The sequence below is a fragment of the Cupressus sempervirens genome, chromosome 10, assembly GCF_028749045.1.
Source record: "Cupressus sempervirens isolate cs-2001-9-10 chromosome 10, ASM2874904v1, whole genome shotgun sequence".
In the NCBI taxonomy this organism is placed as follows: domain Eukaryota; kingdom Viridiplantae; phylum Streptophyta; class Pinopsida; order Cupressales; family Cupressaceae; genus Cupressus; species Cupressus sempervirens.
Window position 1 is genome coordinate 798427087 of NC_143127.1, and position 13517 is coordinate 798440603.

The following is a 13517-nucleotide window of genomic DNA, read 5'->3' on the forward strand; positions in this document are numbered from 1 at the left end:
GATCAAATCCTACATTAGAAATATAATGTAAATTGCATATCAACACTAATAAATAAAAATCAAATTGCCACATGCTCAGAGCTTAAATACATATACATAGTTTAACTATTGATAACGACAATCCATACATAAATGAAGCTCTTGTAAAAGAAGAAGGCAAAGAAAATAATTTCAATTTTTAAAATTAGAGTATTTTTTTTGTGAATACATATAATTTTTTTTAACTGTAGATAATAAAATAAAATTTGATATTTATTTATTTTGACCTAGAAAAATAGGAGAATTTTAATTGTCACAAATAATAGCACTAAAAAATAGGAGAATTTTAATTGTCACAAATAATAGCCCTATAAATACTAAGATTTATACATAATTACTTGGAATAGATATTAAAAACACCATCCAATTAACTAAAATAAAAATTTAAAAAACATTTGTTACACAACTTTAAAATTATTTTTTCTTTACAAATATATGAATACTTTTATATTTATATTAATTTTCTATCAAATATAAAAGCAATAGTAATTATTTTTTTAATTGAATTAATTGAAATTCAAAAAATATTTATATTAGTGTACTATTGTCTATTGTAAGAATTTTTTTTTTTTTTCATAATTTATGGTGCCTATTCTATATTACATGAATATCAAATTGAAGTAATTAATAGTAATTTACAATGTTGTTTACATGTTAAAAATATAAATGACATTGAATGAACAAACATATATAATAGAAAGTAGATGTGAATCTATGAATTGCAATATCTACAAGAAATCAAAATAGAAACTTGCTAAAACATTAAAACTAAGATTGATAAGAATAAAATTACATTTTTGAAAATTATAAAGATATATTTTTTATGAATATCTCATTGGAAAATCAACTGTAAAGAGGTCTTACAACATTTTTGGAGAAATAGTAATTTTTGGGAGCAAAAACTCCCATAATAAGGCTATCGGCTTAATTATTATTATTAAAATATTATAATAAAAATAAGATTCTATTAACACTTGTGCATTTGTGCAATGTGCATTGAATTTCAAACTAAACCATTTACATTAAAAAAAAATATTTATCTTATTTTATGCTTTTGAAGATGCTTAAAACTTAATTAACTTAAAGGACCTAATATAGTATAGTTAAATTATTCTAATTCAAATAGTATACTTAAAGTTTTAATTAAAAAGTGATTACAATATGAATAGTTTAACGTTCTTATATAGTATATTTATTACTTATTATAGACTAGAGATGACACGTGTCTTTTTTCTGGTTGCATTTATAAAATTGGTTGAGCATGCCCCACATTTGCCCGAAAAGCATCTCTAGTCGTTGATCTAACTTGATCAAATGGTGCTACTATGCACATAGTGATTTCGCACTTGATCATGTTTTCCATTTGTCTTCTTTTTGGAGCTTTGGAAAAGCTAGTTGGTTGTTGCCGAATTCGGCCCAAAAATCATCTAAACCTATTGATCTTTGTTCATCCAACAGTCATAGTAGCATGACCTTTTAACTTTATAATATTAGTAACATAGTTCTTAAATATAGTAGAATATTTCTAATTTTAAAATTGAAATAGTTTTTCAACGATACTTTAAATTTGATTGTAAAAGTAACTATCGATTAAATTGATTGTTAAATGTGAAACCTCAATAAGTTAATTTTAATTCAATGTTAAATGTTATATTTTATTTCTTAACAAGTTAATAGAAAATTTGGAAAATGACAAAATATTGCATAAGTAAGCATAACAATGAAATACAAATTTATATGGAACTCCAAAATTTTCATTAATATTCATTGTCGCTTGAAAATTACAATCTGAAGTAGAGTTTAGAGACTCTAGAGGCATGTACATTGATTGTAATTTGATAGAACAAAATGGAAAGTGAAACCAAACTTCAAGGGAAAATGCTAGTATAACTGTACTAGTCATTGTAGAAAGCACAAGACCAAACTAAGGTTATGAATTCTTCTAGCCACAGGTTGTCCTATGCCACTTTGTCTAGGTTATACCATTTTTGGAGAAAATCCAAGCCAATTCATGCCCATTTCTTATGATGCTTCAACTGCCCAACAATCAAGCCCAACAAAAATGGTTGCAAAGCTTATGGATTTCACCCTCCCAAGGGATCCCCACCCCTAATTCTACATGAGCAATAATATCAATGTCATCACCATAGTATTCTACTTTAAAAATCTTCCTCAAGAGCAATAAAATGTTGACCCTTGCTTCTTTGATGTCAAGCCGAGAGGCTAGAAAATGATACATAATGTCAGTGTTGACACAATACCTATTCTAATTCTCCCAAAACTAATGCCCCATAACCATTTTCACAACATGAATAATTAAGTTCACATCAGTAGCTATAGCAAGAACAACCTCATTGTAGATTGACAAGAGGTTTTCATTAGGGCCTTTACCTAAAAAGGCCTTTTGTTCCTCTTCCAATTTGTATGTCAGGCAAAGTGGAGTGGCCATCTTGACTATAAAGCAAGGCCTACCACTCTACCGGACTACCACCAAGTAAATCAGACCAAAATTGAATGAGCACTAAAAGTATATACCTATTATGAAACTATTAACTACCAAAAACAAAAGAAGCCACTCAATTGCCTATAAATAAGTTGAGTGGCTGAGAAATGGTCCTGACTCCCTACATATTTGTCCATCTGGATTCCAATTAATTTTTTTTAAATTATTAAATATTTGTAAATCTTCAACATAAATGCAAGTTCGTGTCAAAAAAATTGTTATGCATGTGAAGGAGATGGAAGAGGTAATGCCAGTAACAGTAACAAAGACATGTATGTACTATCCACTGGAAGGAAACGTGTCACCATTCCAAAGATTTGAACAAGGTCAAGGCTTCATTCCAGACATTTGACTCGAAATAAACCTTCAACTGTTGATATATTATCATCCAATGGATGATGGTCTGTAAATGGATGTTACTTGTTACACATGTATATTGGGGATATTAAATGATATTAGAAACATTTTCCAAAAATCTATTACTGCATACATCAATTCCTGGTCACATGCGGCACGTGTAGTATGTACTACGTACTACTACCAACCAATAAGTACTTACTAGAAAGTGAAATTATGATTCACACCAATTTAGAAGGTAAATTTATGATTATTGTAAAATAACTAGAGTCCAAAAAAAAACACCATGCCCACTGAAATATCAAATGCCAACAAAAGTGTTTTACTTTGCATTATATTCTTTGCATCTGCTTTACATTTCATCTTCATACATATATATATATATATATATATATATATATATATATATATATATATATATATATATATATATATATATATATATATATATATATATATATATATATATATATATATATATATATATATATATATACCAATAATGGTTGTGGTTTCCCTCAAAAAGGGAGGTGACAAAGCTTTGAACCGTTACATTTCAAAATCATACATTTTCGATAATATGTTTAAAAAAATAAATTGACGATTCTCTATGTAGCACTTATTTTATCCTTCAAAACATCCCAAAAGCATTGAAGTTACAGATTTATTGTTCCACTACATCTACAATTTGATCTTCAAAATTAGCAAAGTCAAGACCCATTTCAACAAACATCGCTTGGAGGTCTACCTTTTCCATCTCCTTTTTGAGCTCTTTGATAGCATCCCCGAGATTAGCAGAGAAAACTTGTGAAGCTGCAATAAGCCCAATATAAAGATCACTTTGTTCCTCATCCTCCTCCACAGACAAATCTAGGTTGACAACAAGGCTTGGATTTTCATTCAACGATCCCTCTTCCATAGCAAGTTCCATTTTTGGCAACCAACTACTTTTCTGATAATGGCAACCACTGAGCAGGATGTCTACAATTTAAAGAATGTTTTTTGAAATAGATTCCACCATGCCATAAATGAAATAGGGCATTCCACATATGTGTCATCCAGCCACATTCGCCAACACATTATATATGTTTTTTCAATAGAAAGGAAAAAATTGCCTAATCAAATGTATATTTTTTCCAATACATGAGAAAAGTTGCCTAAAGCAATTTTTTTTTTTTCCAACAAACAGGAAAAATCGCCTAATGCAATATATATATATATATATATATATATATATATATATATATATATATATATATATATATATATATATATATATATATATATATATATATATATATATATATATATATATATATATATATAATATTCCAATGAGTCGCCACCTACAATATATACCTTTTGTATCAAAAGGGACAAAATTGCCTCGATTTTATGAAATTTTGTAATGGTTGAAGAAAATTCGCATCTAACATCAAACTTTTTATGACATCAAAAAAAAAATTGCCAACAAAAATTAATTTTTTTCCCCTAAAAGTAATGTTGGATTCACCATGAATTTATATATTTTTGGAGAGGGGGTTTCTTAAAGTTATCCCTATAATAGTGGCCTTGTTAGAGGTCTTTAGACACTTCAATCTAGAAATGCCACCTTGTTAGAGGATTAACAAATAGTTGTTAAGCCAACTTTGTTAAGAGATTTAGATCACTACTATAATGGTTATAGAGTAGTAATGAGATGGCCTAATTTCTAATGCAACTATATTGCTGATTTAAGATCTCAATTCTGGCTCGAATACTTGATCCTTCTTGATCGAATGTATCTTTGCAGCTCCTTAAGGATATTCTACTTATTCTTCTAATTCACTTCCTCTATGCATCTTCTATTCTTCCATATACTGACACACACATTCAATCCTCCACTTGACCTTATTCTTATATCATATCTATTGTCAAGTCATCTTGAATATATCTTAGAATAATTTATATTCATCTCCTTAGTCAAATAGAACCAACAAACAAATCAATTAAATTCAATATGCAAAAACAAGAAAATCCTTCGTTAGTTGAACCTGCTCGGTAGACACTAACTCAGAAAGGATTTTCCTATGTTAACCAAGTGAACTCGATTAACGCTACATCTTCACAAAATTCCTTTAGTAACCGAATGAGCTCGGTTAACACTGGTTTCATCTAACTTTTCTTTGTTACCCAAGTGAGCTTGGTTAACACTCAACTTTTGTGAACTTCTCTTCAACACCCAAGTGAACTTGATAGACACTGCCTTCTGAACTTGGAAAACACTAGAATTTGTTAGGATTAAACCATAGATAGAAATAATGATTACATGAAAATATAAAGAATATCATAAAATAATAGATCGCATAGAAGAACACAAGTCACTGAGATTTAACAAGGCTCACCCAATCCCTAGGCTACATCCACCAAACAACAAGTCCAATGTTATTACGATCTAGTGATTACAACTTGATTACAATCTCTAATCCCTTACAGCTCAATACCGCCACAAGAAGTAATTTTTGTATCACACATTATGAAAATCCTTAACCCTAAGCTCTTTTGTAGAAGTATTTTTGTTGCTTTAGGGTTATAATTAATTGTTACATGTCGGCCCAAAATCTTGATAAAATAGGGCCCAAAGAATTATGAAGTATGTACAGTACTTCCCTTATCAGTCACCACAAACTAACAATCTCCCACTTGGGGACTGATTAGGCTCCACACTAGACAACAATCTCCCACTTGGAGACTGATCCTATACCAATACCGCTACCACATGAGGCTCCCTCTAGATCAAACCACCTTGGACTTTGTTGCTCTTTTATTCTGTTCAATCTAGAAGACCAACTGATGCTGAAGAGGAGTTTAGCTTCTCCCTTGTCACTACCATTGTAAACATATCTGCTAGATCATCATATGTATGTATCTTGTCCAGCTTTAATTGTCCATCATCCAAAATTGATCAAATGAAATGGTACCACAACTAAATGTGTTTTGTCTTAAAATGCAGAGTAGAATTCTTCATAAGAAGAATGACACTCTGGCTATCTATAAACAAATAATTATCCCTTTGTGGGTGTTCTAATTCTTCCAAGAAGAACTAAAGCCATATCATCTCCTTGGTGGCCTTTATAGTGGATAAAACATTCACCTTCTATAACATAGAAACCCAACTCACTGTTGCCCCACCAACAGTAAATACATAACCTATAATACTCTGCTTGATATCAATATCTCCTGTCAAATCAAAGTCAACATATCCTTGTAAATCAGTAGTAGAGCCCCCAAAATGTAGACACTTACTGGATTTTCCTCTAAAATATTTGAGAATCCATTTTACTACATTCTAATGCTCAATTCCTAGATGACTCATATACCTACTAATGACTCCCACTACATATGCAGTATCTGACCTTGTACATACTATAGCATGCATCAAGCTTCCTACAGCTAAAGCATAAGGTACCTTGGACATCTTATCCTCTTCTTCTTGTGTCTTGGGACACATCTCCTTAGTCAACATCAAATGACCAGGTAAAGGTGTGCTGACAACTTTAGCATTCTCCATAGAGAAATGTTGCAACACCTTCATAATATAATTTGCCTGAGATAAAGTCAATTTTTGTTCTTCCTATCTCTACAAATCTTCATACCAAGGATTTGTTTTATTGCCCCCAAATTATTAATAGTAAATGCATGTGCTAACTGGCATTTCAACCCCTTAATGTGATCCATGTTAGACCTAGCTACAAGCATATCATCCACATATAACCATAAAATAATGTAGCTATCATCATCTAACCTCTTAAAGTAAACACAAGGATTTGAATGACACCTACTATATCCATGCTCATTCATAAAATTGTCAAATTTTAGATACCATTGTCGAGGTGCTTGCTTCACGCCATATAAACTTTTCTTCAATCTGCACACTAAGTTCTCCTTACCTTTGAATTCAAGTCCCTGTGGTTGTGCCATATATATCTCTTCATCCAAATCACTATAAAGGAAGGTTATTTTAACATCAAGCTACTCCAAATGCAAATCTTCAGTAGCCACAATACTTAAAACAATATGGATAGAAGTCATTTTAACAACAAGAGAGAATATCTCATCAAAATCAATGCCCTTTTTCTATGCAAATCTTTTTACAACTGACCTGGCTTTAAATATTTTCTTACCTCCATCCTCTTCTTTCAACCTGTAAAACCATTTATTTTGTAAAGCCCTTTTACCTATAGGCAACTTACATAAAGCCCAAGTCTTATTTTCCAACAAAGAGTCTATGTCTTCTTTCATTATAGACTCCTACTAAATCTTAGTATTCACTAGCACAACTTCATCATAACATTCAAGGTCACTAGCATTTGTTAGTAAAATAGAATAAAAAGAGGGAGACAATATTTTTGGAGGTCTACTTAGCCTTATTGACCATCTTTAACATTCACTAGTGTATGTGATGTTTGTTGTTATGGTTGTTGTACATCATGCGGAATTGTTGGAACACCATCTTTTGAAGTATCATCCAACACTTCATAATCATCTTCTTTCTTCTCAAGTTGCTGCAACAGATCTCTGTACAACACTTTCTCATTGAATATGACATCCCTGCTTCTTACAATTCTACAATTTTCAAAATCCCAAAGCCTATAACCAAATTCATTAATTTCATATCCAAAAAATACACATTTTTTTGACTTAGCTTCCAACTTGGTTCTATTTTCAAAATCTATATAAACAAATGCTTCACAATCGAAGGTTTTGACAAAAGAATAACTCACCTTTTTACCACTCCATGCTTCCTCTAGAATACCACAACCCAAAGGAGTAGAGGGACCTCTACTAATGAAATATACAATAGTATTGATAGCCTCACTAACATGTTTAAGGGCAACCCAACATACAACCTCATGCTCCTTGTATGTTCCATTATAGTCTTGTTCATGTGTTTAACCACTCCATTTTCCTATGGAGTCCTTGGAACAATTTTTTATCTACGAATACCATTAGTGGAGAAATAATCTTCAAATTCATGGCTACAATACTCACCAGCATTATCAGATCTGAGATATTTTATCTTTTTACCAATCTCATTCTCAACCAAGCATTTCCATTTCTTAAAAAGTTTGAAATATATTAGATTTATGTCTAAGGGAATAAACCCATACTTTTCTATTTGCATCATCAATAAATGTAACATAATAATGAGAGCCACCAAGGGAAGATACTTGAGTTGTTCCCCATACATCTATATGCACAATCTCTAATCTCTCACTTTTCTTTTCCTTCCAAGTCTTCACAAAACTCACTCTCTTTTGTTTTTCATACACACAACTTTTACAAAAATCCATATTAACACATTTTAGACCCACTAAAACTTTCTTTGAATGAAGTAATTTCATACCTTTCTCACTCATGTGCCCAAGTTTGTTGTGCCACAATGTTGTATTAGAGTCTACAACAACTATTTGTTCTCCTTGCTCAGTTGTAACAACTGTTCTTGAACATTTATTTTTCACTGAAACAATCAAAGTAGAAGGAACATTATGACCTGTACAAAGATATAAGGTGCCTACTTTTACACCTTTTGCTACTACAAGAGAACCTTTTGAAACCTTCCAATTTTTATTATTAAAAGTAACTACACAACCCTCATTACCAAGTTGCCCTACTAAAATTAAATTCCTACTCAACCTTGAAATATGTCTTACCTCATGTAGTAGCCAATGATTCCCATTCTGCAACTTAATCTTAACTTTACCCTTTCCAACAATCTGACAGGGTTCATTATCCCCCAAATGAACAAGCCCAAAATCCCCTTGGGCATAATCAATAAAATAACCTCTATGGGTTGTAGCATGAAATGAAGCACAAGAATCTAAAACCCATGAATCATCAACACTTTCTAAATACAGAAGCAAAGCATCCTCTACGGATTTTTTATTTACCACATCTGCCTCCTTGTTCCCTTCTAGTTTATCTCCTTCATTATCTTTCAAGTCTCGTAATCTTTCTTCTTATGCCCTCATTTTTCACAGTACCAACAATCTCTCGGTCCTCTGGATTGAGACCTCTTCCCCTTTAACTTTCCTCTTGATTTCTAATGATTTTCAAAATTATTTCCTCTCTCAGTCATTTTACCTATGCTTTGTGTGTTCAAAGCACTTCTTGATGTAGATCCACCTAAGGTTTTCCTATGAGTTTCCTCACTTATAATAACACCAATTATATCGTCAAATTTTAGGTTATTAGATCTAGAAACAATTACTCATAGCCATTACCAAGCCATTCCAGCTTTCAGGTGAAAAACACAAAATTTAGAGAGCCCTAATTCCTTCATCACAATTAATACCCACAGAAGGTAACTGACTAGTAACAATATTAAACTCATTTAAATGATCTGCAACAGATCCACCTTCTGCCATCTTCATATTAAATTAACAATTCGTGAGAAATACCTTATTTGAAGCATTTTTCATACAATTTCACTAGGGTTTCCATCAACTCTTTCATCGTCTTAGCTTTTGTAATGTTAAAAGTCACCAATGGTGCTAGGCATAACCAAATACTTCCAAGTTCCTTTTTGTCTAAAATATCCTAGTCCTAATTTGTCATAGTTCCCTAGTTCTTAGTTTTTCCTTCCAATTGCTTCCATAAATCCTTCTGATAGAGATAGTCTTCCATTTGTATTTTTCCATAGTTGAAATTTCTTCCCATTAAACTTGTCAAGCCTCAACTTACCCTCATTTTCCATCACTTCCACTCAATCGTGAGACTCCCACTCAACCTTGAGACTTTCTTGCAGAGGATAACAGAAAAAACAACCTCACTCTAATACCACTTGTTAGGATTTTCCTGTGTTAACCAAGTGAACTCGATTTACACTGCATCTTCACAAACTTCCTTTAGTAACCGAATGAGCTTGGTTAACACTAGTTCCATCCAACTTTTCTTTGTTACCCAAGTGAGCTTGGTTAACACTCAACTTCTGTGAACTTCTCTTCAACACCCAAGTGAACTTGGTAGACACTACCTTCTGAAGTTGGAAAACACTAGAATTTGTTAGGATTAAACCATAGATAGAAATAACGATTACATGCAAATATAAACAATATCAAAAAATAATAGATTACACAGAAGAGAACACAAGACAACAAGATTTAACGTGGTTAAACCAATCCCTAGGTTACGTCCACCAAACAACAAGTCCAATATTATTATGATCAAGTGATTACAACTTGAATACAATTCGTAATGCTTACAACTCAATACCGCCACAAGAAGCTATTTTTGCATCACACCTTAAGAAAATCCCTAAGCCTAAGCTAATTTATACAAGTATTTTTTCTGCTTTAGGGTTATAATTAATTATTACATGTTGGCCCAAAATCTTGATAAAATAGGGCCCAAAGAATTATGATGTACAATACTTCCCTAATCAGTCACCACAAACTAACATGAATGCTCAACAGACACATGAAACTATCTTCATTGCCTGAGTGAGCTTGACATACACTAACTAATAAAGATATGACATTTTGTGTAACATCAAAGCAATACACAATTAACCAATTGTTTTCAACACTTGGGCCTTGCACAAAAAAAAACCTAGCTTGCAAAAAAAAAAAACCCACAATACTTCCCACACATACTTTATGTTGTACCATCGACCACTCTGTCATGAATTGTGAATGATACATTTTTAAAATAATACTCATGTTTGTTAGAATTTTGATGAATATTGAACATGAGCATTATTTAAAAAGAAAAAACAAATTTCACACAAAATGAAGGTTTGCCAAAATGTTTATAAGAGTTTGAGACCAAATGCATTAGTGCAACCTTGACTTGAGACTTCCAAATTTTTAGGGTTAGCAGATTTTAGCTTCTTAATTCCAAATCTTGCTTGCTTCGAATTTCTTCTATAGTTTGACAATTTATTTTCACATTTGAATCAACACCCTCTATTAGCCCTTAAGGTGAGTTTGATTCCTTCTTTGTCATTTCATATCACTTACTTTAATTACATTATGATCCCTTATCTTTGGGAAATGAGGATAAAAACCTAAGGGACTTCGACATTGAGAAGATCATGCATTGATGCTTTATTTTGCGCTAATCAAATTTCTTTTATGATGGATTATTGGTATTCCTCCATATTTGTTTGTGTGTGTACCCCCTTTCACACCATTACAATAGGTTTTCTCAAGTTGGCTTTATCTTACGAGATTTAATTGTAATTGATACAAACATTTTAAATGATATTGCATCATTTCTTTTAAAGACCATAAGCCATTTCCATCTATAAAATTTATGGGTCTTTTTCACCTTAATAATAGTTTACTAGTGGTTTTTTTGAGTAAGATTAAGGCACATGTTGTCTTTATCATGGATTACAAAATCTCTCTTATAGTAAGATACTAGGAGAGAGAGATATGATTTCTTTTGACACTGAATAATTTCCATGTGACGCATATTGAGAAATCTATTTGTACAACTCATTATTGGCAAAGAGTGGTTCAAAGACAATCTCATTACTCTTGGTAATTTGGTGGCCTTACATTTCCTCATTGTTTGCATGGATTTGATTATGGACAAAGATATGGTCATGGTAATAGATAATGCTTTTACTTTAACCATACAAAATTTTCATCCTCTCTTAGTAAAGTATTGGACAAATACTCACTTTTTAATTGGTGATTTTCTATAGGAGGCTTTATAGATATTTATGATATAATATCTAATGGTTATTATGTTCAACTCCTTTTTGTGATAAGAGTAGGTGTAATTTATGATGATTATGATAATACTTGCAAGTTTTCTATAATTGCATTGATTTTGTGAAGGCTCACACTCTCTCTACAAGATTATCAAGTTTGTAGGCTCCACAATTTGTTTGGACATCTATTTCATGATGGAAATTCACTACTATAAACGACTTTTGTTCAATAGTTTCCTTCTAAAGAAGGTACTAGTAATTAAGAATCCTAATTGATTTTAGGTGTTTTATTGGCTTGTCTCAACTGTTAGAGTAATATTTTGCTTTCTTACTACTTAAATCTGTTTGATTTAATTAGTCAAGTTATTAATCTTTAGTGCTTAAGCTTTCTCTTAAGTGCATTAATAATTAATTCTTATATTAATTATTAATATGCAACCTAGCTTTCTTAGGCTTTAGGATTTCGTTCACTTTTAAGGTTGAATGCTTGTATTTTCTTTTTTATGATCTTGGAATACATTTTTGCTCTCACTCCATTGATATTTCCAAGCTACACTTTTTTCCTTCTTTGGTTTCTCTTCAACATAGGTTATTTGCATGTAGGTGTTCTTGGAAAACTATGAAGTTGGTTTTCACAACTTCTACATGGTATCAGAGCTTCCCTACTATTGCCTGGTTTGGAGATCTTGAAGCCACAATTCAAAGATAAAAAACCCAACTTTTTTTAGGTTTTTTTTCTCCAATCTGGAGGAGGCACCTTTTTTGGGTACACTTTAGGCAAAAATGGATGCTACCATTGCGCTCAAAAGGCCAGCTATAGTCGAAATTCATATAAAATTTGTGAATTTCAGCCACCATAGCCTCTGAATTTTTTTTGGCCTCTCAAGGGTCGTATGGATTGTAAAAATCGAAAAAAAAAAAAAATTCTTTGATTTTGGGCACTTTGTTTGGCAGCCACTAGCTTGCCACCTCGCCATCGCCGGTGCACTGCCTGTGCCAGGCCTACGCCCTGCTGCTGCCGGCACAACACCGACGGCTTAGCCCATGCCCAACCATCGCCAGCGGGTTGCCCTCCCACCACCAGCACTTGCGCAACACCACCCGGTGATCACGGTGTTGTGATCACTGTTGGTGCCCTCCTGCCAACGCCCTCCCACTGCCTAGATAGGCGACATCATTTCCTAGTGCGGTGACGTCAATATTTAGTGCTGACATCATCATTTTGACATCTAACATCATCATTATGATCGACAAATTTTTTTCAGGTTGTTGACATCATTTTTCGACAAGCTGACATCATTTTACAACACGTTGACATCATTTTTCAGTGACCAGATTTTTTTCTAGCAGATGGCCATATGATTGTCAAATTTTTTCCAGTGCTTGTAATTTTCCAGAGAGCTTATTCTTTAGAGGAGTAGTTCATTTTTTGGTCATAACTTGAGCATACAAAGGTCTTTTTTCGATCTGAAAGAAGTGCTAAAAAGCTCATTTTGAGCTAGAGATGATGATGCTAGTTTCATTTCATGATGCAACTATTTGAGCTCTTATTTTTGGCATTGAAGTAGAGGCTTCAGTTTTCTCCCTCTTTGCATTTGGCGTCCAGGTTTTCTTCTCAAATTTTGTGCTTTTCTTGGTTCTTTGGTTTATGAGGGATAAAATTATACATCGTGGGGGGTGCATTTTCATTTCTATCATTTAATTCAAAAATGACCATTGTACTTTCATTTTCTTCTCTCAATGGCAGACTCTTCTATTGCCTGCCATACACCTCACAACTACCATACTTGGAAATGATAGATGACCAAATTGCTTATGGAAAAGGGGTTATGGTCATGCCTCAATGCAGCTCAGCCAGTTCTACAGATGCCTTATGAGGTTCTTGTGTAGCACAATAAGATGGATGAGGCAATGTGC